A 20932-nucleotide genomic window follows, 5' to 3' on the forward strand; every position below is an offset into this window, starting at 1 on the left:
TTTCTCCGGCTCTGCGGAAGTTTGTGGTTAAGGTTTCCGGTTCCCGCAGTGTATGCTGCTGCTTGTTTACGGTGCTGGGCTGGCGGCTTCCCGCAGGCCGCGGCCTCCCACCTACAGCAGAATCTCCAAGGCCCCGCACCTCCCCCTTTTCTATCGGTCCGCTTTTTTTTTTTCACCCGTCGGAATTTTTTGCCGCTGGGATTTTGTTTTTGTTTGGTTTAAAGCTGGTGGTAGGAACCCTCGCCGTAGATCCCGGGAGTTTCCAGTAGTTGGGGGATCGTCGGGGAAAAAGCTCCAGCGCCGCCGTGGCGAGGGTGACTTCTGAGGTGAGTACGTGAAAAGAAAAATGAAAGGGGGTGGAGGTAGAGCCCTCCCGGAGTATTGACTATCGTTACGGCCACGAAAGGAGGGCGGGGAGACCTCACCGTTTTCCTCCCCTTGCTCCAGGCTTGAAGATAGTTTTGAGTGTTCGAGCACCTCATGTGCCCGCAGAAGATACCCCGGGTTATCTCGCGCCCCTCAGCCAAGTCGAGTCCTCGCGCTCTAGTTCAGAGCCCCCGCTGCTGCTGCCCTGTTTGCCGCGTGTGTGCGCTTCGCGCAGATGCCGGGGGGGGGGGGGGGCTCTGCGTCTCGCAGTGGTGCCGGTGCTTTGCTGCTCGGCGTTCGCTAGCACGCGCGCATGTGCCTCGTGCCGGCGTGGGGGGGTCTCCACTATTTATCTCGCGCCGGTTGCCGTAGCTGTGCGCGCGCGCTAGGGGGTCTCGCGCCGGTGTACGCCTGGCGCCCGTGCCGCCCGGGATGTGTGTATTTGTCTCGCTTTCCGCGGGTATTCATGTTGGCTGCGTGCATGCGCTGGTGCCGACTCCCTCCCGCTTGGTGTGGTGCGAGGGAGGGGATTGTAGGCGAGTTTCTTGCAGTCCGCGTTGAAAGGATGTGGTGGTTCGTCCGGCGCCAGGATTTGGTAGGGGAAAGGGGGAGCGGATCTACTGTAAGCACCACCGCGTAGAGACGTCAGCATTTTCTGGCGCGAGCTAGCAGTCATTTTAACTTAGCCCACCCCCCCGTGGGATAGTCCCTTCGGCAAAGGCAGCCGGTACCGCCTTCGGGGAGGATGTGGGGCGCGATCTGCCAGGACGTCTCTTCCGGAAGGTCTCCGGTGCCGGCTGCCTGCACTGAGTTGGCGCTGCTCGCTTTGCTCCTGCTTTTGGCTGCGCGTTGCTCCTCCCCCTCCGTCCCAGGCACCCGCTCGTCATGTTCACAAGACGGAATCGCGCCGGGTCCCAGTGCAGCCGCGAGAAGGCGGCGATGGCGGGCTGGGACCTTACCATGCAGCGAGCCGAGGGGAAGGCAAGCTGATGGGGGGGGGGGGCTCTGTGCATACACGTGGCGACCTGAGGATCACGTTCAGGAGCCACCGAGTGACAAGATAAGCGCTCGGGCAGGACACGCTAGTTCCCTTCTAGTTTGGGCTGAATGCGAGTGCGCTACAAAAGAATGGAAAGTTCTTGGAAAATCAAATGGTCTGTGCTGTGTGGAGGAGGTGCGTGCATCCTACAAGCCATCTCCGGTTATTTCCATGTGCTTTTCCCATAGTGAGCTTGTGCTGTAATTACACTTTATTATAGCGAAAACTTAGGGTTTCTCGCTCCTGCGGTTGACCTGACAACTTATTGCAATTGCATAGTTAGCTTGGTGACAGTAGGGAGAGACTGGAGAGCACTGAACCAGGACGATAGGATATAATTGATATTTTCTAAAGATTGTATTCCATTTTGTGCTTATGGAAAGAAAAATGCTTAGTAAGTACTGCTCAACTTATGTGTAATGTCGATATTGAGTTTGATGTTTGTCTAAAAATTAAAGTATTTCCAGTTACAAAATATGAAATGGATATGAAGGCAAACTTGCACTTCAGTTTCTTATTGTCTGTACACCTATAATATAAAGCCTCCAAATCGCAGTAGAAAACATATGTAGTAGGAATATGAAAATACACAAACACCATGTTTAAAATTTATTCTTTATTCACTTTTATATCATTGTGCAGTGACATAATACAAGAATAGCATGAAGGTAAGAACTATACAAACAAACAAGGTAAAATAAACTACAAAGATAAAAGTTATGCCCACCATAAGAAAAAAAAGGGGGGGGGGGGGGAGAGGAACAGGGAATTGTAATCGCCAAGAGGAAGAGGGGGCAGTTCTTAGTCCTGATGGTCAAGTGCAAAGACTTTATGATGTAATCCTCTTTGACAATAACTAGATTTTTGTGGTCTTGCCTCAATGATTATTGACATGTGAGCACTGAAATGTTCTCTGAACACCATTTCTTACACAGCCCTTACATTTTAAGAGGCCAGTGCCTAGCGTACATCTTGACACATAGTTGGATGTGCTAGAATAACTCTAGATGCTGTAATGGGATTAGTGTGCTGAGCATATTCTTTGGAAGTAGTGGGATATAAGTACTTTTTAAATAAGTAAATAAATAAAATAGCACTCATGACATGTAAATGCCATTTAGATGAGGCTAATAGCTCCAGCTTACAAAATTGCCATTTGTCCAACATGCACTTCTTAATACAGAAAATTTTACGCCTGGCCCTGAGCAGACGTAAAGTCTTTCCACATGTCAAGGGCTGAAACTAAAAATAAAAAAATGCTTTTCCGTGGACTTAGTGTTATCATGATACTAAGTAGGAGGAACCATAGTAGTATCATGATTATATTAAGTAGGTGGGAACCGCAGAAAGCAGCACCATGCAAAATTAAAAAGGCTTGCCTGAAAAAAAAAGTGGGAGAACAGTATACACGCTCCAGGCTGTGTGTATTGTGCGTGTATATTGCGCTGGTCAAAAGTTAGCTGTCATGGGATAAAATGTACACTCCTAATGAGCGTCTGTTTCCCTAACCTGCACACACCCACATCTCCTGGGCGTCCGATGCTAGGGATGCACAATTTCCCTTAGCATGTCCTTTTTAATGCAGCAGTTCATTAGCATCCACCAGGAGAGGTGGATGGGCGTGTTAGGAAAACAAGCTTCCATTTTTAGCGTGTTTTTATTGCAATGGCCTGTAAATTAGAACACCACATGCAAGTAAGTTTTTGTATTTCTTTAAGATGTTTAGGCTTGCCCTAGAAGACCCTCACTCACGGGCCGATACAGTAAAAACGCGGGAAAGCGGGCAAGCGCCCGCTCTCCTGTGTGCGCGATTCAGTATTTTAATTTATTAAAATTAGGCCCGGCGGTAAAAGGTGCTAGGGGCACTACTGCGTCCCTAGCACCTCTTTTTTTGACTGAAGCGGCGGCTGTCAGTGGGTTTGACAGCCGACGCTTAATTTTGCCGGCGTCAGGTTCTCGAGCCCGATGACAGCTACGGGTTCGGAAACCGGACCCCGGCAAAATTGAGCATCCGGTTTTCGACCCGACAGCCGCGGGCCCATTTTAAATTTTTTTTTTTTTTTTTTTTTTTATTAAACTTTTGGGACCTCCGGCTTAATATCGCCATGATATTAAGTCTGAGGGTGCACAGAAAAGCAGTTTTTACTGCTTTTCTGTGCACTTTCCCGGTGCCCGGAGAAATTAGCACCTACCTTTTGGGTAGGCGCTAATTTCTGAAAGCAAAATGTGCGGCTTGGCTGCCCATTTTGCTTTTTGAATTGCGCAGGAATACCTAATAGGGCCATCAACATGCATTTGGACGCGCTATTACCCCTTACTGAATAAGGGGTAAAGCTAGCGGGTCCAAATGCCGGCTAACAGTGCGTTCCGTCGGAGCGCACTGTACTGTATCGGCCTGTCAGTTGGGTTTTCAGGATAACCACAATGAATATACATGAGAGAGATTTTGCATAATTTTTAATTTATTTTTTTTCTTTTGCTAGCTGAATGGATTTTGCAAATTATCAATAAAACAGAGCAGGGCCGTGAGTTGGTCAGGTTTGCAGGATATCCAGAAAGAATATGAATGCAGTAGACGCAATTCATGCAAATACATTTCGTGAATATTCAGTGTGGAGCTTTATTGTATTATTTGAATTGGTGCTTCCTTTTTGTATGTTTCTTTTTTTGTATGTAACTTTTCACTAATTATCTGTTCTATGTAAACCGATACGATGTGCAAACGGTTATCGGTATATAAAAACATTTAAATAAAGGTTTCATTGTCTAATTTTGATCTCTAATAGGAGATGGGGTTTATGAAGCAGTATGTGTAGAAAACAATTTGGAAGTGAGGGAAAGAGGATCCAGAGTAGCAGGAAAGTTAGAATTTAACAATCTAGACTTTTTTTGAGATATTTATGAAGACACTAATACAGGAGTCAGCAATGTTTTTGGACAAGGTGTCAAAAAATACATCATCTGCAAGATGCTAGAGTGCCAGGCAAGTGAGGTAGGAGAGGAAAAAAACTCAACTGACCCCAGCCTCACAGACTTTTGTTGTTTTTAGCAGCAGCACAGTGACCACCCTGAGGTGGGGGAGAGATCCATAGCTGTTCATCCCAGTGCCGTGCCAAGCCTTCCTTTCTCCTACCATCCTTCCCTGTACAGTCTTCCTCTTCCCCCCCCCCCCCCCAAAACCCCCCCCCAAACAAACAAACAAACCCCAAAACCAATATGCAATTCTCTCTTGTTTTGCCTTCCTAAGTCCACCTTCTGTCTGACTTTCTTCCCCTATGAATTGGATGGAAAAAGAGCAATTTGATCTTTGTGGGGGAGACTATAGAGACAGCCACATTTGAAGTGCACAGTGCTAGGTGTGCTGCTGTTCTCATGGATTGGAGAGTGGAGCTGCAACTGAGGAAGATGAAGAGTGCTTGGCCTATAGAAGCCATGGGGCTTCTAATTGTTCAGCCCTAATGGTCCCGTTGGGGGCCTGTACCTGTGGCTCCTACATACTGAGCAGCATGTCTCTTATGAGCCAGAGTGTGGAACATGTGCTGGATGTGACTGGGAATTTCAACATTATAACAGAAGAAAAGTGGAAAATGACTTTTCTACTGATTTTTTTTGGTATGTGTTTTATAACAAGTCATTTTTCCATTGATTAATTTTTTTATAACATAGAAATTACCAGGAAAAATAAAGCCCTATGAATGTGGTTGGGGTGAGGTATCGATGTGCACCAATCAGGGGAGAGACTTTGAAGACAGGGGTAGGCATCTCCAGGTCTGGAGTACTACAAACAGGGCTGGTTTTTCTGGATCTCCACAATGAATAAGCATGCAGTCTGTTTGCATGCACTGCTTCCCCCTACTCTAGGGGATTATATTTGATGATTCCAAGGTAGCAAAACCATGTGATAAAGCAATGGATAGATTCAAAGTATGTTAAGGTCTATAGGGAGAAGTAGCAGTGTTTTTGGAAGCTTCAACATCAACCGGAATTCTTAGGAGCCAAATGGGATTTGGGGCGGGGGTTGTTGCAAAAACTTTTTTTTTTTCAATTTCTTCATTGACAAGTGTGCAGAAATTGAGTGACGTCTTCCGATGTCACCGACACGGACCCAGGTCTCAGAGCTCAGTAAAGACTTCACTGGGCTTGCATGAGAGTTCCCATGTGCGTATACTGCCTCACGAGCTCTTCGGTGTTTCTTCATCTGAGCTATCTTACAGATGTATCTCAGTCTCTTATTTAATATTTTTTATTTTTGGCCTTAGTGTCTTTGTGCTACCTCATTGCTTCTCTTTTTTTTGCCATGGCCTCTGCAGCTCCTAAAACAAAACCTTTTTAAGTTTAAAAACAAACAAAACATTGGATTGGATGAGTGTGGAAAAGTTAAAGGCCAAGAAGCTTGCTGTTAGTGGATGCTGGAGGTCCATCACAGATCCACCTTCTGATGGCTATTGCTATTGGGTCAAAACCATGACTCCTCCAACTGTTATGTGGTTGGAAGTCCTCTAGGGCACAGCAGCACCACACTTGGAGGATGAAGCCTCTCAAGCCCTGGCAGGTAAGAGCCTTAAGTCTTTGGCACGGGGCTGTGGAGCAGAGTTTATTCAAGAGCAAGGCAGCCTTGGAATCTCAGAGCCGGAAATCGAGAGGGTTTGCTCTCTGTTCCTGCATGCACAAGAAAGCATCCTCTTCCCTGTGGTGCCAGGTACCAGATCGGCCTCGGGTCAGGGGTTGAGCATGGTGCAGAAGTGTGAGACCAGGATCAGGTGTGGAAAGAGAACCTAAATGATGCAAATGACCTCTTTTGGGGCCATCTCCCTTGGAGATGATTGGTGCAGGGTTTCACCAAGGCAGGGTGAGGTCCCGTGCTCCTCCATTTGGTGGGACCAGATTATCTTAGGTAAATTCTTCCCCTTTATAACCTCAACTTGGGACTTCCGCTCATCATACCTAATTCCAGTTTGCTTATCTGTAAACAAGGTTCTTCATAGACAGCAGGATGAAGTAACCATACGTAATACCTATCTACCTCCCTGAGCAGAGTACCTTGCTAAAGTATAAGCTCTGGAAGAGAGCAGGGGCTCATGAGGGAAGTCTAAAATCAGAAAGCTGGGTCAGAGTCAGTTCCATCATATGTCACCCATCCGCAATGGCTAATTCCTCCTTCGCTTTTTCAGAACCCTGTTTACAGATAAGGAAACCTTTTTCTTTCTTTTAATTTAAAAATTGATATTTTGCTAGGTTGTTTTTTTTTTTTTTTTTTTTTTTTTTTTTTTTTTTTTTTTGACTATTCATTACTGTCCCTTCTTCGGTCCATTGGCTTGGGCTTGGCTCTAGGCTGTGGGTGCTATAATCTTCCCACCCTGGGACTTGCCTGGCTCCTCCTTTCAGCTGGGGCTGATACTGCTGCTTCCTACCCCAGGAATGTATCTTTTTTTTACTCTTAGCTGTGTACAAGTCAAAAATGAAATTAAACATGTTTAGTGGTTTCCCCGTTGATACTAGCTCACAGAGAGATGGACACAATTTACCCACAGGGTGTCATTCTTACGCTCATAGAGGATACCTAAAACTTAATCTTCATGAACTCTTTGCGCTTGACTTACTAAGCTTTTTCTCTCATGTTCATAGAATGAGTCTTAATTTTATTTCTGAACAGGCTTCATAAAAAGCCAGATTTTGATGGCAAATAAAATCCTAAAGGCCCATCCAGTCACCCTAGTTTACTTTCATTTGTAATGCCACAGACAAGAATTGATCTTTTGGTTTTTCCTTCCCTTCTTCACAGCTAAGGATTCTGCATTTATCCTGTGCCTTCTTAAATTCAATTACTGTGTTTGTTTCCATTGGAAGGCTGCTCCATAAATCTATCACCCTCTAAAGAAATATTTTATAATATTAGCCAAGTCTCTACCCCCCTTTGAGTCTCAAATCATGGCCTCTTGTTCTGGAGCTTCATTCCCACTGAAAAATGTTTGCTTCTGGAGCATTATTTATACCTTTTGACGTGTTTGAATTGCCCTTTCATACCCCCCCCCCCCCCCCCCCCATGTAATATATGTAGAAAGGCACAGGGTTTTTGATGCAGACCATTGACTCTTTTCTGGGCTGTCTCCACTGCTGAGTTTTTTAGAGGGGCAGCCGCAAGAATTACACAGTTCCCTAGAAGAGGTATCACTCCTATACAAGATTGCCAACACCTCTTTTTGTTACGCCTTTCGAAGACTGGGGGAAAAAAACCCCCAAATGCCGGGTTGTTCCATCAGCTAGAAGTTGGTGCTGGGAGCCTGAATGAGGAGAATTGGCTGCAGGGCTGGAAAGAAGTGGCCCTGAACCAGGAAGAACATCATTTTCAGCCATCTGTGAGGGGGAAAAAAAATTGGCATTAGTGTATAGCATGCCATTGGCATGTTTGTATCAACCATTGGCAGTACACCTTCCCTACATGTCTTTAATGAACTGTGGTCATAATGAAAGATGCACAATCCAACACACTTAGGGACTCCCAAAGTATTACCATAAATATACAATATCAATTTAAATTTATCTTCAATATCACCTTTCAAAAATGTTTATCCTTTATTACATGTCACATAAACATATATTATATCACATTAGTGCTCCGTAGTGATTGTGCCATAATAAAAGATGCACATACACACACCATTTAAGACTAAAATATGCTAAAATGTTGGTAGAAAATTCAAGGGAGCCTTAGCAATACAGAACAGTGAAGTGAGACAGTAGTATTTATTTATTTATTTTATTTATTTATTTAACATTTTTCTATACCGACCTTCATGGTTAAATACCATATCAGGACGGTTTACATCGAACAAGGATAAAAATAATTAGGTAAAGGAAAAGACAAAGTTACATTAAACGAGGACCGTGAACTTGGAAGCTTAGGTAGCTGGAAGAAAAGAGATAAAGTTAAGTTAAAGAAAAGAGAAATAACAAAAAAAAGTAGTATAACCAAGAAACAGCCAAACTATTGCTCTGATCACCACTATTACTGTAGGAGAAGTGAGACTTGTGGGAAAGACATTTTTGTTTTTCCTGTTCCATTCTGAATGGATTTTATGTGCAAGCCAGAGGTTGCAGAAGTCAAAGCAAGGAATGGATCAGTGTGTGTGTGTGTGGATTATGTTTTTGGCTATTGAGACAGGAACAAGTTTTCCTTAATTAAAAAAAAAACTAACTGTTGTGTGGTGATTTATCTTTAATCCATTTTATTAGTAATTCAAGTTGCAAGGAGCAATGGTGAAATGCTTCTCTTTTAAACTTTAAGCATGGGCTTTATTTTATTCTGTGCTGATGTAAAATGTTATGAACAACAAGAGACACTGACGTTCCCTAAATTATTCTGAGGTCCATGTGGAAAAGTATTAGCTAATTCATAAATTAGCCAGCTAAATGAATATTTGGGAACATATCCGGCTAAAATATAGGCAGCTAACAAGTTAGGGGGACAGAATTTAGCTGGCTAACAGGCCGATACAGTAAAGTTCGCGGGAGCTCTCCCGGCGCGCGCACAGGTCACTGTCCTGTGCACGCGATTCGCAAAAACAAAATATTCAAATTAGGGCCCGCGGTACCTAGCGCCTCTTTTTTTGACAGGAGCGACGGCTGTCAGCGAGTTTGACAGCCGACGCTCAATTTTGACGGCGTCTGTTCTCAAACCCACTGACAGCCACAGGTTTGCAAACCGGACGCCGGCAAAATTGAGCATCCGGTTTTCAAGCTGCAGGCTGATTTTACATTTTTTATTTATTTTTTTATTTTTAATTATTTTTTACTTTGGGACCTCAGACTTAATATCGCCATGATATTAAGTTGGAGGGTGCACAGAAAAGCAGTTTTTACTGTTTTTCTGTGCACTTCCCCGGCGCCAGCAGAAATTAACGCCTACCTTTTGGGTAGCCACTAATTTCTGAAAGTAAAATTTGCGGCTTGGCTGCACATTTTACTTAGTGAATTGCGCGGGAATAACTAATAGGGCCATCAACATGCATTTGCATGTTGCGGGCGCTATTAGTTTTGGGGGGGGGGGGGGGGTGTTGGATGCGAGTTTTCGATGTGCTATTACCCTTTACTGAATAAGGGGTAAAGCTAGCGTGTCCAAACGCGGGTTAAAGGTGCGCTCCACCGGCGCGCACTGTACTGTATCGGCCTGTAAGTTAGGGGCATTCAAGGGCAAACTGAGAGTTGTTAACCGGCTAACTCAATATTCAAAGTTAGCCAGATGACTTAGCTGACTGGTCGGACTAATGAGCTATCCTAAAGTTAGCCGCACTATTGAATATAGCTGGCTATTAAATATACCTCCAAAGTTAGTCGGATAGGCTTCTCTGGCTAACTTTGCTATCTGGAGTGTGTCTGGATATGGCCCTCTTAGATTTGACCTGATGAAGGGAGTATATAGCTCCCAAAAGCTAGCCTAGAATTGTTCCAGTAAAGAGATATTTGCATAATAACAGCGTCCCAGTTTTCCTGTGGCAGATTTGTCAAGATCGTGGCAAACTTTGCGTTATTTTGTATATTATTTTTTAATGAAGTATAACATTCTGACACAGAAATGTTTATAAAGTTATTTTCTGACACTTCTGTCCAGTAAATCTTAATGATTGGTGCGGGAGGGAAAGGGATCTAGATATGGGGGAGAGGAAAATGAAGAGAGGATTTTGGACAGTAGGATTAGAGGGATAAGGAATGGAGGGGCTAGAGACATAGAAGGAAGAGGGTGATCTCTGGGGTCAGGAAAGGAAGGAAGGAATGAGCCACTCACACTAGTCCCTTAGACATTGATCCTCACACTTGCTTGTCTCACTCCTTTCAATATCCTCATTCACGAACCAGTCCTCTCACTGTCTCTTCCAATTTGCTCCCCGAGACCCCTAACTTATTACACCCTCCATTCCCATCCCCATCAATACTCCTCACTCAGTCTCCCTCTCCCCTCACTTGCTATTCCTCCCCTCCTAGTCCTTTCTCTAGTCCGACTCCACTTGCCTCCATGATTACTGCTCCCCATCCCCAAGACACAGCAGGAGCAGTGGATAGTGGAACACCTTTTTGGTTTGGGGGGGGGGCGAGCCATTCCAACTCCATTCCTTTCCGTCGATCTCAGCAGTAACAGGTAGAGCTGGCATTGGAGACAGTGGTGGGAAATCTCTTGTCTACCTCTTCGAGATGCAGAGGGTCTGCCCAATTAAACACTTATGAGGATGGGCTACATCATCTTCCTTTGCTGCCTTGGCTGACTGCTGCTTTGAACTGCACATTACAGTTTGGCCCTTCCCTCTCTGAAGCTACTTAGACAAAAGCTTAGTGCTTTTTTTTTTTTTTTTTTGGAAAAGAACTTGTACTACATTGTGACTTATCTAAGGAGTTATATGAACAATATTTGCATCAAAACATTTTGGGCTTTTGTCTGCTAAATTGGGACTCCTGCATCTCTTACCTGTCAAATTCTTCTGCTGCTACCTGCAGTTTGGGTATGTGGCTAGAGGAGAAAAATGTTTGCATGTGTGTGCATTTAAACAGTTATGATAAGAGTTCTCATGGCTTAAGCATCCACTTTACAGCTTAACAATTCAAGAACTTAGAAATATTTCTGAAAATTATACACTTTGAGAAGCTACCTTTTTTATTTTTGTGTTTTCACTTGGCAGTTTCTTCTCCCCCTTTGGGCTTCTAGCTGAATTAGAATCACTCTTTATTGGGCTACAGTGCCATGAGCCTTCATTCACAGTTATCTGGGTTTTTCCCCTATTTTATTCATCATTCCTTCTGCACCTTCCCAGTTAGCTGAGTCATTCATTGCAATGACTGTCTCTGGCTAGGGACCTCGGATGCTTTGGAAACCTGGTATCATGCAGCCTGAATCTGGCCACTAGGTGTCATTGTTGGGTGATGGATGAGACTCCCTCTCCCTCCCAAGGGCTGTGAATTTGGCCAAGTCCAAGGATAAGCTTGAACCCAGGAGTTGAGTCCAGGTTTGCCACTGGGTTATTCCATTTGGGCTTTGATTGTAGCAGAAATGTCTTGCAATGTTGCTGAATATTTTTGAGACTGCTGTAAGCACCAAAATGATATAACACTGCAAAACAAGCCCTGGCTCTAACTGCTAGAGCCAAATTTAAATGCACATTAATCTGTCTGGTAGGTAGTATCCAGGTTTTACTAGAAATGAATTTTGTCAGTGTTGTGGCAGGTAGTACTTTGTGTTTGTGAGATTCAGCTGGGTTCTTGGATAGAGAGCTAAAAGTGATTAAAAGTATATATTGGTGGCTACAGAAAGGGTGAATGTTGGGATAAATGCTCCAGAAGAAAACATTTTTCAGTGGAAATAAAATATAGAACAAGAGGTCATGATTTGATGCTCAAAGGGGGTAGAGACTCCCGTAATAATAGAAAATATTTCTTTAGAGGGTGATGGATTTATGGCGCAGCCTTCCAGTGGAAATAAAATTAGAAACAAAACTTAGTTCAGATGGACTTCATTTTTGCAATGGGGATCCATATCCTGGATTTAAAACATGAACCAAAATGGGTATATGTTTCAGGAAAGGTTTTAATTCCTTTTAAAATGTTCTTCATGCTATATACACAAACAGTTCTGTGATGATTAGACAAGACTCTTAAACCTAAAAAGTAATAAATACCAGCTATAAGTCCTTTTTTTAAGGTGAAAATTCTGTTTTGTATGGGGGTTTCTTTTACTGGTTATTAAAAATCCAAAGTCTTAGAGAACAATGAAATCCTATTGGGAGTAGGTTTATTTGCTAGTGAGCTACTATGGAATACCAGTCAGTAAAATGTAATTTTTACATCTTTTGAGAATTTACTCTCAAGTGGAAAGCTTGGTAAGAATATTACAGCCTCTGGACTACGACTCTTGCTCTTATTGGGGTTTACAGCAGAGTTTGCTATAATCTTGGCTTGATTGGGGTGCTGTGTTGTGGGAGGTAAAGTGCCTGGAATCTTTATTTGCATTTAGCTGGAGTTTAAACCTGGATTGTCGTCAATCCCTGGGATCTATGTATTTTTACTGAAAATAATGAGGCATAATGGTAGACACTTTGCTGCTGATTTGGGTGAATGAGCAGTGATATGGCAGGATTGCTCCTTCAAAATTCTAGCTCCTTACTTTCCACTGTTAATCAAAGTGTTTAGGAATGCAATCTCCTAATTGCTGTGATTGGAAAGCATATAACTTGAGGTGAGTGTGCAAGTATAACATTACATACAGAGCTGATCCTAGGGTGTCTGGGTAGTTGGCCCTCCCAACAAAGCACTAAATATCGCATGCGATAGAAAAAGGGGCATGTTTTATGGTAATAGGCAGTTTAATGCAATTTGCGCTAATACCTATGCAAAGCGCTAAGTTACCGCAAATTGCGATAACATTTTCGCACTTTGAGATAAGTGCCAGAATTGTGGTATTTCCTACATTCAACCACTGGGGGGGGACGACCATGTTTGCTATCGGCCACTGAGGAGAGAGAGAGCCCTAATGCCCTCACACTAGGTAGGTATTTATATCTCTATGGGAGGCCCTCCTAGGAACCTGAGGTGAGGTTTAGGTATTAGTGTAGTAGTTAGGGGCCACTTTGACATTCAAACAAGCCAATACAGTACAGTGCGCTCCGATGAAGTGCACTGTTAGCCGGCATTTGGATGCACGTTTTCGACGCGCTAGCTTTACCCCTTATTCAGTAAGGGGTAATAGCGTGTCCAACTCCCCTGAACCTAATAGTGCCCACAACATGCAAATCCATGTTGATGACCCTATTAGGTATTCCTGCGCGATTCAGTAAGTAAAATGTGCAGCCAAGCCGCACATTTTGCTTTCAGAAATTAGCGCCTACCCAAAGGTAGGCGTTAATTTCTCCGGGCACCGGGAAAGTGCACAGAAAAGCAGTAAAAACTGTTTTTCTGTGCACCCTCCGACTTAATATCATGGCGATATTAAGTCTGAGGTCCCGAAAGTTACAAAAAGTTAAAAAAAAAAAAAATAAAAAAATTTGAAATCGGCCGTGGCTCGCAGGTTGAAAACCGGACGCTCAATTTTGCTGGCGTCCGGTTTCCGAGCCCGTGGCTGTCAGCGGGCTCAAGAACCGCCGGCAAAATTGAGCATCGGCTGTCAAACCCGCTGACAGCCGCCGCTCCTGTCTAAAAAGAGGCGCTAGGGACGCGCTAGTGTCCCTAGCGCCTTTTTTTTACCGCCGGGCCTAATTTAAATTTAATTTAGTGAATTGCACGCACAGTGGCCTGTGTGCTCTCCCGCGTGATTTTTACTGTATTGGCCCGAAAGTGAGACGTACGAACAGAACAGTGCACTCTTGTGAACATTTGATGACCCTCTGAATGAGGAAACTCACCCTAAGATGAGATGTGTGCAGTGTTCTCTCAACTCTCTACCTGGGTAACATCAAGCTAGGTTGAGAGAACACTGCACACATCTCATCTTAGGGTGAGTTTCCTCATTCCGAGGAGGAGGATGTGGTCAGTGCAGTTAGTATAGCTGTGTTTAGAAAAGGATTGGATAAGTTCTTGGAGGAGAAGTCCATTACCTGCTATTAAGTTCACTTAGAGAATAGCCACTGACATTAGCAATGGCTACATGGAATAGACTTAGTTTTTGGGTACTTGCCAGGTTCTTATGGCCTGGATTGGCCACTGTTGGAAACAGGATGCTGGGCTTGATGGACCCTTGGTCTGACCCAGTATGGCATTTTCTTATGTTCTTATGAGGGTCATCAAATGTTCACAAGAGTGCACTATTCTGTTCGTACGTATCACTTTGAATGTCAAAGTGGCCCCTAACCACTACACTAATACCTAAACCTCACCTCTGGTTCCTAGGTAGGCCTCCCATAGAGAGATAAATACCTATCTAGTGTGAGGGCATTATGGCTAGTCTCTCCCTCTCCCTCTCTCTCTCTTGAATGCTATGTATTAGATTGGAAGCTTTAAAACTAAACAGTCCAAAACTAAAAGTTTACTCGGTGATTAGTGGGGTATCTTGATGTGCCTTGAGTCATAAAGAGTGAGGTTCTTTCCATCTATCACAAGCCTTTTTAATCTTCACCTCCTCGCCCATGAATTTAGAAACAGCCTTATGCTTCTTGCCGTTCCAAAATTATATCATGAAATGAGGCCTGTCAGGGGCCAGTATGGTAAAATGTACTAGGTTTAGTGTGTAGTTTTTATGTGATAAAATTACTTCCCAATGCAGTAAGTTTTAGTACACATTCCATTACAAATGTATTTATTTATTTTTAATTTTTATATACCGACATTCTTGTATAGTATACAAGTCATTAAAACAGATGCAGGAAAAAAGTTACCTTTGTCAAATGCATGATAACCTATATTTCCTCTTCATCCATCCAGATCAACCCAGATGCATGGGTTGCCTCCTCACCAGCAGATGAAAACAGACTAACAGGGTTTGCAGATATCCATCCCTTATAGGCCCCCATACTGACCTAAGCCTTCCAGTATTCTTTGTCTCCAGCAGTCAAGCATCTCATGCTGTGAGCTGAGGCCTGGTGAAGAAAGCAAAGTTGCTTACCAGTAACAGGTTTTCTCAGAGGACAGCAGGATATTAGTCCTCACGAAACCCACACACCTCCCCTGAGATTTGGCTTCTCCATGTATGAGCTATATCATAGACTTGAGGGATTCTGCCTAGGGGGCAGGGTGATAACTACAGCTGCACATGCTCAGTAGGGCGTGTTTGAAAGCTCTAGAATCTTTGAGATCAAAGTTCTGGATTGAGCTCAAACCGATGATGTCACCCATGTGTGAGGACTTAACGTCCTGCTGTCCTTGCAGAACACCTGTTACAGGTAAGCAACTCTATCCCCTCCTGGATCAGGAATTTCTTCAGGAGGATGCCCTTGTTTTCTGCTTTCACTAGTAGGACCACTATTCCTGTGGAAGGGGGCTCTGCCCTCAGGTATGCTGGTTTGGTGCTGTAGGCGGCAGTGTGCAGTAGTATTGTTGCTAGAGTAGGATTATGTTTGTCTCTGCAAGTACAAAAAAGTTCCTTAGAATGTGGGGGGATGAACCTGGAGGATGTAGCTCAAATGACACCAGAGGCGGCAGCTCTTTTTTTTTTTTCTTTCCAGATGCCTCATGTGACTTTGGTCCGTCCTTCTTCAGCTAGGAGTGTTGTTTCCATTGTAGCTGCCTGTTTGCTAACTAATGAGCAGTTACAGTTTCCAAGGCAAGGTGGACTAAACATTCCTTATAGGGAAATCTTTGTGGAGAAAATTTAGAAGAGCTGGTGAACGCATGGGGGGCATCAGAAGTCACCAGCTTACCCAAGAAGACATCGTGACCAGCTCTGTTTTGGTCACTATGTCCAAGCTATAAAAATGCAGAATAATGCATTTAGGATACAAAAGGGAAAGGTACTGTATTGGAGGTGAAATTCGTCTAAGCACAAAGGAAGAATGGTAATTGTATCTGATGATCTTAAGTTGGCCAAACAGGTGGATAAAGTGACAGCAAAAGCCAGAAAGATGCTTGGTTGCATAGGGAGAGGAATGGTCAGCAGAAAAAGGGAGGTGATATTGCCCCAGTATAGGAGCCTGGTGAGACCTCACTTGGAATACTGTGTACAGTTCTAGAGACCGCACCTTCAAAAAGATATAAACAGGATTGAGTCAGTCCAGATGGTGGCTACTAAAATGGTCGGTGGTTGTCATTCTGAAGCATATGAGGTTAGACTTAAAGATCTAAACGTGTATACCCTAGAATAAAAGTGAGATAGGAGAGATAAGATGGAGACATTCAAATATCTAAAAGGTATCTATGCACAGGAAGTGAGCCTTTTTCAACAGAAAGGAGGCTCGTGTGTTATAAGTATTCTAAATCTCTGAAAATTTGTGTTGGAATAGATGGTATGTTACAACATGTTTTATATCTTTCCAAGAATAAAATATTATAAAAAAAATAAAGCTCTAGAAAAAGTGGTCATCCGATGAGGTTGAAAGGGGATAGACTCGAGCATTCTTAGAAAATATTTCTTTACAGAGAGGGAGATTGATTTGTGGAACAGCCACCCAGAGGAAGTGGTGGAGACAAAAATAGTATCAGAATTCAAGAAAGCATAAATGTAGGGGTTCTCTAAGGAAGTGGTGAGAATTATACTGCTAAATTAATTGGACAGATGGGCAGGCTAGGTGGGCCATACAGTCTCTCTTTCTGCAATTATGTTTCTATGATCTTTTGGTAATCTTACTGAAGTTGGCTCAGGAAAGCATATTGATGACGACCAAAGTTATGCTTCTTTTTTTTTTTTTTGCAGGATCTGAACTGGTTTTCTAATTTGAGCAAGAGCATCTTACTACTTATTGATCCCTGGAGTACATGGGGGGGTTTGGTTTGAAACCGGAGAAGGCTGAGGCAGGTTGAAAGATAAAGATCTGATAGATGCAGAACCAAGGATTCAGAGATCCATGACAGCTGCCTTGGATGTAGTTCCTTGGGCAAGGGTGCACATGACACCCTTGCAGAAGGACTTGCTTGCAACGTGGTCTTAGTCCCAGATGTATGTTTGAGAGAGTTTTGCTTTTGTTAGGTAGTATGTAAGAACTTGACAGTGGGAGTGGATCTTGAAACTTACTCCCGTTTTGGATAATGGTGACCTCTGATGCAGTCTCTGGGACTGGGGTGCTCAGTGTATAGTGACTAAAGGCTCTTGGAATCTGGAAGAAGCCAAATGATCCATCGGTCGGAAACCAGGGTGATAGGGAAGGCTCTCCTTTTAGTTTGCTTCTGATCTTCTGGGTCTGGTAATCAGGATCTTGTCAGCCAATGCTATGTCGATGGCATATGTGATTCCCCAAGGTAAGGTGTGGGGTGTGGTGTCTACATGTGGCAGAAGAGAGAGCTCTGCGATTAGTTTGAGCAGAGAAGCATGGAAAAAGGGCGCTCTGCTGCCCTTTTTTTTGTGGGAGTAGAGAAGGTACAAGATGACTTTCTCAGTTGTAACAGACTGCACCAGGAAGCATTTTCCCAGATTGTGTCCAAATGAGGAGAACCAGTGGTGGACTCTGTTGTGAAGATATTTCAGTCGAAGAAGTGTGAAGGGCTCAGCCGGTTTGGATGCTCTGATTCAAGACTGGCTGGTTTATGAATCTCTTGAAGAAGATTTCCGAGCACCAGGGGATAGTCAGATTGATAGCGCTTTGGTCAATTGGGAGCTCTTAGTATGTGAACTGGGCTTATCTGTCGGACAGGAGAGATTCTCAAAAGGTTGAAAATACCTTTTTGTTTAGTTCCTAGTATCTGGTATATTCTTTTTCGTTTAAGCTGCTTTGCTCCTCTGATGTCATAATTGTGGTGGATACTTTGCTATTTTGGTTTCTTTGTTAATATTTTTTCTTTCCTTTTTGTGTTGTGCTGTTTTATTTGATTATTGCTGTATTTGATGTCTTTGTTTGTGATACATCAATAAAAATTATTTCAACAAAAAAAGAAAATACCTTTTTGTGATCCAGGGAAATGTTCACATTTTTGGAATATGTGAGAGTCTGGAAGTTGTTTGAGGCTTGGTGCTCGATTTAGGAAGATCTTGGCTAAAGGAGCTTTGAGTCTTGCTATCTTGGAATTCCTGGAGGGGGATTGGATAAAGGTTGGCCCTTAACTCCCAGAGGCGCAGGTAACAGTGGTTCCCTGTTACAGAGGCTGATTGATGGGCAGACCTTTATCATCTCATTTGAATGTGTCTTGTTTTCTTCAGGAAATGAAGCATATTCGGCCTTTGGTGAGATAATCAGTGCTTCCCTGGAATCAGAGCTTTGTGGTGTCCTACCTGATTGATCATCCTTTTGAGTCTAAGAGACATTGCTTAAGCTGCTTATTCTTAAGGTGCTGTTTTCTGGTAACGATCTGTTCCACCAGATGAATTTTGGCTCTCTTGTATAAAGGTCCCTTTTGTGGGTTCTTCAGATGAGGCAGTATAGATTCTCTTAGTTCCTTCCTAAGATAGCTTTGCATTTTCTTTCCTTCTTAACCAGAGGGTATGTCTCCCTGCCTTTCAGTGGGACTCGGGAGGAGTGTGCTCAATTCTGCTATAATTACAGGTCACTAATAGTTTTATTTCTTTGGTTTAGCGATTCTAGAAGGGTGGGAAGCATTCCAAAGGCATTGATAGCGCGGAGTGGTGGTGGGGAAGGCTTGCATCCCAGGAAATTGAGGGCATGCTCTACCCCATGGTGCAGGTGGCTTTGTGGACAAAATTTCATCAGCTGTTGCCATTGAAGGCTTGTAGCATGGGGACCTGATTTTCCCTGCTTTCTTGTTTAAAGTGCTCTTGTCTGGAAATCTTGAGAGCAGGCTTGGCACTGTCTCAACCAATAGAGAGAGAGCTTGGGTACATCCCATGAATCTGGACTAAAGAGAGAGGAGATATTGACTTCTTAGTTGCTGATTTTCTTTCCTTGAGTCCAGCCAGATTAGTGGATTATTCTCCTTTATTAATTTTCAGAACAACTGTTTGTGTGCACTAGATGTTTAAGTGAATAGCCTGCATTCCTTGGTAACATTTGTGTCTGTTTCATTTCCTGTTTTTTTGTTTTTCTCCCTTGGAGAAGCCTTCTGGTTTTGGCTGGGGTGGGGAATGAGGGAAAGTTTTTTTTTTTTTTTTTTTTTTTTTTTTTTAGTGTAGTAAAAATGTTTCTTAGCTTGTTCCTTACACTACTGGCAGACTGAGGGCAGCATGAGATCCATGCGCGCGTGTTATAAAATCTGCTACGCGCGCGTACGATTTTATTTCGCGCACGTAAGTAGGTGGGATTTCATTAGATCCGCGTGGCGATGTGATAGGCCCTGTTACCTGTTACCTCCCAGTCTGCTCCTAACGTGCCTCCCTTTTCCCCTACTAAACCCGACTCCTAAAACCCAGCTAACTACCCTACACTTTTTTTGTTTTGAAATTACCTGCTCTCTGGAGCAGCAGCAACTTGCGCGGATCGGTTGGCTCCTGGCGCATGTTTCAGTGGGATCGTGCCTAATGGTGCTGGCCCGCCCCTTTCCCAAACCCTTCTACGCGTCCCACCCACATGCGTACCTGCCTGTTTTGAGTACAGCCAGGCCTTACGTGCCTGGCCTGGCTGTACTCAAGGAAATTATTAGGTAAGAACTAACTTTTCTATGGAATAACTTCTAATGAAGCAAAGTGTGCTAAAAAGTAGCTCACTTTCCCTTAGAGCTAAGCTCTCCCCTCACCGAGGTGAAGTAAAGGTTTAATTTGCAGTTATTTCAATTAGAAGTATGAAAGTTACTACTGTGGGGTTTGTTTGGTTTTTTTTTTTGTTTTTTTTTTTAAGTAAAATGTTAAAATGGTAGTTAATTGTTTACTATGTAAACTTCAGTGATGAAAGTGAAAAGTATATATCATTTTTTAACTTTTTTTTTTTTTTGTAACTACTGGGTGCAGTGCATATCATCTTATTACATTGAGTTTGTTTTTTTTAAGCATGGGAGAGTGTAACACCTCCCCCCCCCCCTTGCTAAACTTAGTACTGATTCTTACAGCCCCCAAAATTGTTCCTACTGTAAGGGAAACAACCAGCCCTGGATTTGTCAGTAGGCACCCATTATGCCTTTGAGGGCAGCAAACATATTTGAGCAAAAGGTTGGTTAAGATTTGCTGTCTACGTGCTCTGCTGAATCTCTTCAGCAGACAACAGTCCTCTGCTGTCCTGAAACGGACTCTTACAGTAGAGGGTGTGAACACCAAAAATGCCCAGGGATGGCAAAAATCCTAAATCCATCCGTAGGACCAGCTTCCCCCATTGTCCTTGTGGCCAACACATATTTTTAAAAATAATTTCTAAAGTATGTTGGATTCAGTGTTGTCCGAATGCCATTAGCAGCTGATCATACTCATTGAAAGACTTGTAGCACCTTTCTGTGGCATGTGGAAATTTTAATGCTGGAGTTTAAAATTTGTATAGCGCTGAAAGTAATGGTTTGTAACACTGTACTTTCCTAGCGTGTAGCCAGATGGACTCAGGACCAGTGGGTTATGTGCTCTTCTGCTAGCAGATGGGAGCTGACGTCACTCTAGATATACCCCTGCAGTAACCTCAGCTCTTCAGTATCTCTGTCTCCTAACAGATGCGGACACTATCCCACACACTAGAATAGTGTTAACAAATACAGCAAAGAAGAAAGAAAAAAAATTTTACCTTAAAGGAGATGGAGCCCCGCTCTCCTGCGGTGAAACCTAAGGGTCCCTCCCCTAGGCGCAATCAGCCCCAGCTGCGCCCAGGCTCAACCCCTACCAGAAGTACAAGATCCTCCTGGCCCTGCTTGGATGCCTTGAGACGTGCCTTGCCTAAACAAGAATTTCTTGGACAGGGACCCAGACACCTCAGATGATGATGGAAACTCCCTGGAAGAAGGAGAAATTCCTCCAGGCCTGGAACCATACCAAACCATGCTTTGCTTCTTCCACAAGGATGAATTACCAGCCCTTATTTCCCAGACTGGGTATTCTAGGCACGG

The 20932-nt window shown here is 43.5% G+C and overlaps 1 protein-coding gene across 2 annotated transcripts in view; it reads left to right on the forward strand.

Annotated features, from left to right (window-relative positions):
* The window catches only part of SIN3A (SIN3 transcription regulator family member A), a 173174-nt gene that overhangs the window by 5403 nt on the left and 146839 nt on the right, over nucleotides 1-20932 (forward strand). Inside the window, exon 1 of one of the 2 annotated variants that reach the window (XM_029574813.1) lies at nucleotides 195-326. The exons of the other annotated variant lie outside the window; for it this stretch is intronic. The gene's annotated coding sequence lies outside the window, so the exon portion shown is untranslated. Of the gene's footprint in view, nucleotides 1-194; nucleotides 327-20932 lie in introns of those variants that run through there. 2 annotated transcript variants of the gene reach the window in all.

The sequence above is a fragment of the Rhinatrema bivittatum genome, chromosome 13, assembly GCF_901001135.1.
Source record: "Rhinatrema bivittatum chromosome 13, aRhiBiv1.1, whole genome shotgun sequence".
Taxonomy (NCBI): domain Eukaryota; kingdom Metazoa; phylum Chordata; class Amphibia; order Gymnophiona; family Rhinatrematidae; genus Rhinatrema; species Rhinatrema bivittatum.